Genomic DNA, 4,479 nt, shown 5'->3' with positions numbered 1-4,479 from the left:
CCTCAAGATTTTTGTTTCAAATATGGAGATGCCGGTGTTGGACTGGAGTGTACCAAAGTTATATAACACACAACACCAGGTTATAGTCCAGCAGGTTTAATTGGAAGCACTAGGTTTCGGAGTGCTGCTCCTTCATCAGTTGATTGTGGAGTGACTCCACAAAGCTGGGGGTTCTCCTTTGGTCCAACTCATCCATGTCGACCATCTATCCCAACTCAGTCTAGTCCCACCTGCCAGCACCTGGCCCATATCCTTCCAAACCCTTCCTATTCATATGCCCATCCAGATGCCTTTTAAATGCTGCAATTGGAACAGCCTCCACCACTTTTTTTTAGATTCCCTACAGTGTGGAAACAGGCCCTTCGGCCCAACAAGTCCACACCGACCCTCCGGAGAGTAACCCACCCAGTCCCACCTCCCTCTGGCCAATGCACCCAACACTATGGGCAATTTAGCGTGGCCAATTCACCTGACCTGCACATCTTAGGACTTGTGGGACGAAACCGGACCACCGAGAGGAAACCCACAGAGACACGGGGAGAATGTGCAAACTCCACACAGACAGTCACCCAAGACTGGGATCGAACATGGGACCCTGGTGCTGTGAGGCAGCAGTGCTAACCACTGAGCCACCGTGCCACCCTCTGGCAGTTCATTCCATTCACTTACCACCCTCTGCATGAAAGGTTGCCCCTTAGGTCTCTTTTATATCTTTCCTCTCTCACCCTAAACCTATGCCCTCTAGTTCTGCCCCCACCCCAGGGAAAAGACTTTGCCTATTTACCCTATCCATGCCCCTCATAATTTTGTTAACTTCTAGAAAGTCACCCCTCAGCCTCCAATGCTCCAGGGAAAACAGTCCCAGCCTGTTCAGCCTCTCACTACAGCTCAAATCCTCCAACATTGGCAACATTCTTGTAAATCTTTTCTGAATCCTTTCAAGCTTCACAACTTCCTTCCGATAGGAAGGAGATCAGAATTGCACGCAATATTCCACAAGTGACCTAACCAATGTCCTGAACAGCCGCAACATGACCTCCCAACTCCTGTACTTAATACTCTGACCAATAAAAGAAAGCATACCAAACACCTTCTTCACTATCCTATCTACCTGCGACTTCCACTTTCAAGGAGCTATGAACCTGCACTCCAAGGTCTCTTTGTTCAGCAACACTCCTCAGGACCTTACCATTAAGTGTATAAGTTCTGTCTTCTACCTTTGAGCCAGTTCTGGTCCTTAGCTCTATCTGCCAAAGCTCTCTCATGTCCCCATTTTGCCCTCCTGATTTACTTCTTAAGCATACTGCTACTGCCTTTATACTCTTCTGAGGATTCACTTGATTTGTCCTGTCTATATCTGACATATGCTCCCTTCGTTTTCTTAACCAATTTCTTTAGTCATCCAGCATTCCCTAAACCTATCAGCCTTTCCTTTCACCATAACAGGAATATATTGTCTTTGGACTTTCATTATCTCATTTCTGAAGGCTTCCCATTTTCCAGCCGTCCCTTTACATGCGAACATCTGCCCCCAATCAGCTTCTGAAGTTCTTGCCGAATACCATCAAAATTGGTCTTTCTCCAATTTAGAACTTCAACTTTTAGATCTGGTCTATCCTTTTCCATCACTATTTCAAAACTAATAGAATTATGGTCGCTGGCCCAATAGTGCTCCCCTACGGACACCTCAGTCACCTGCCCTGCCTTATTTCCCAAGAGTCGGTCAAGTTTTGCATCTTCTCCAGTAGGTACATCCACATACTGAATCAGTAAATTGTCTTGTACACACTTAACAAATTCCTCTCCATCTAAACCCTTAACACTATGGCAGTCCCAGTCTATGTTTGGAAAGTTAAAATCCCCTCCTGTAACCATCCTATTATTCTTACAGATAAATGTGTCTGAGAGAAAGCATGTGTATGAGACAGGGTCTGCATGAGTGTGTGTGTGAGAGAGAGAGCGTGTTATATATGTGTGGGGTCACCTGTAGTGTGACATGAACCCAAGGTCCCGGTTGAGGCCATCTTCTTGGGTACCAAACTTGACTATCAGCCTCTGTATTGTTACATATCCCGAAGTCCACATTAGAGGGTGGTCACCTGAAGTTCTGAGGCTGAATGTCGCTAACCACTAAAGTGTTCCCTGTTTGGGAGGGAACATCCCTATCTGGCTATCGTCGCACGGTGTCCATTCATCCATTGTTGTAGCATCTGCTTAGTCTTGCCAATGTAGCATGCCTTGGGGCATCCTTGCCTGCAGTTTATGAGATAGACAATGTTGGCCAAGTCACTTGAATACCTGCCATGTACATGGTAGGTGATATCCCCATGTGTAATGTTGACTATCTGACACATCTTGCAATGGTTGCCATGACAGGGTTGTATGGTGTCGTGGTTGACGTTGTCTGAAGGCTGGGCAGTTTGCTGCGAACAATGATCTGGTTAAGATTTGGCGGTTGTTTAGAGGCAAGAAGTGGTACGTAGGGAAGGTCTTGGTGAGGTACTCATCCTCATCAATAATGTGTTGCAGGCTACGAAGAACATGGCATAGTTTCTCCGCTCCCAGGAAGTACAGGACAATGAAGTGTACCATATTGGTTGCATCCTGTGTTTGGCTGTCTCTTGCTGTGGCACGTCAGAACTGGCGATTGATAGTTGAGCATCATACTCTGCTCTTATGAGGGCATCCTTCAGCACCTTCAGGTGTACATTGCATTCATTCTCATCTGACTAGATCCTGTGTATGCGCAGGGCTTGTCCATAGGGGATGGCTGTTTTAGTTTGTTTAGGGTGGAAGCTAGAGAATTGCAGCATCGTGAGGTTATCCATGGGTTTGCAGTAGAGTAAGGTACTGAGGTGCCCATTCTTGATGGAGATGCATACATCAAATAATGAGACAGATACTAAACAATAGTCCATGATAAGTCTGATGGTGGGATGAAACTTGTTGATATCACTGTTCAGTTGTTTAATTGACTCATTGACATGGGTCCAGGGGAAGAAAATGTCATCAATATATCTGGTGTATAGTGCTGGTTGGAGGTCCTGTGCAGCTAAGAAGTCTTTCTTGAACTTGTTCATGAACATGTTGGCATATTGGGGTGCAAATTTTGTCCCCATGGCTGTTCCGTGTGTCTGAATGAAGAACTGGTTCTCAAAGGTGAAAACATTGTGGTCAAGGATGAAACGGAGGATTAGTAGTATGGTGCTCAGAGATTGGCAGTTGTTGGTATTGAGTACTGAGGCTGTCACAGCAAGGCCATCATCATGGGGGATGCTGGTGTAGAGTGTCAAAATGTCCATTGTGACAAGGATGTTCCTGGTTTGACTTGTCCGTGGGTGCTGAGTTTCTGTAAGAAATCTGTAGTGTTGCAACAGAAGTTGGATCTCCCCTGTACAAGGGGTTTCAAGATGTCCTCGACATAGCCAGAGACGTTCTCACACAAGGTTCTGTTACCTGACACAATGGGACGACAAGGTGTGTTGGCTTTGTTTATCTTAGGAAGGCAGAAGTCCCACATTCTGCTCACCCGAGGCTGGAATTGAAACCGATCTCTGACACTATGAGGCAGCAGTGCTAACTACTGAGTCACCATGCTGCCTGTTTGAAGTTGGAGAGTGCCATTCATCAGTCTGATCATGGAAGGGAAGAAGCTGTTCTTGAACCTGTTGGTGGATGTTCAAGCTTCTGTATCTTCTGTCTGATGAAAGGGTTGTAGGAGAGCATTACTGGGGTGGAGAGATATTTGATGATGCTGTCTGCCTTGCTGTAGCAGCAAGAAGAGTCTACGGATGGAAGGTTGCCTTCCATGATGGCCTGGCCTTTGCATACAACCTTCTGTAGTTTCTTACAGTTCTGGGAACAGCAGTTGTGAAAACAGGCCATTACGCACCCAGATAGTATGCTTTCAAAGGTGCATGTGTAAAGGTTGATGAAGGTCTTATGGACATGCTGAACTTCCTAAGCCATCTCAGGAAAAAGAGGTGTTGTGCCTTTTTGACCACTGCATCTACATGGGAGGTCAAGGACAGGTTGTCAGATATTGTGACTCCTAGGAACTTGACACTGTCAAACCTCTCAACGTCCACTCCATTGATGTGGATGGGACCATTTCTCCTCCTTGCTTTCTGAAGTCAATGACCAGTTCTTTTGTTTTGCTGACATTGAGAGAGAGGTTGTTATCATTGCACCATGACATCAAGCACTCTATCTCCTTTCTGTATTGCGACTCATCGTTATTTGATATCTGTCCTACCAAACTTGTAAATAGATTAGATTAGATTACATTACAGTGTGGAAACAGGCTCTTCGGCCCAACAAGTCCACACCGACCCGCCGAAGCGCAACCTACCCATACCCCTACATTTACCCCTTACCTAACGCTATGGGCAATTTAGCATGACCAATTCACCTGACCTGCACATCTTTGGACTGTGGGAGGAAACCAGAGCACCCGGAGGAAACCCATGCAGACACGGG

This window comes from Chiloscyllium plagiosum, chromosome 18 (genome assembly GCF_004010195.1).
Source record: "Chiloscyllium plagiosum isolate BGI_BamShark_2017 chromosome 18, ASM401019v2, whole genome shotgun sequence".
Taxonomy (NCBI): Eukaryota; Metazoa; Chordata; class Chondrichthyes; order Orectolobiformes; family Hemiscylliidae; genus Chiloscyllium; species Chiloscyllium plagiosum.
This window is presented reverse-complemented; position numbering follows the sequence as displayed.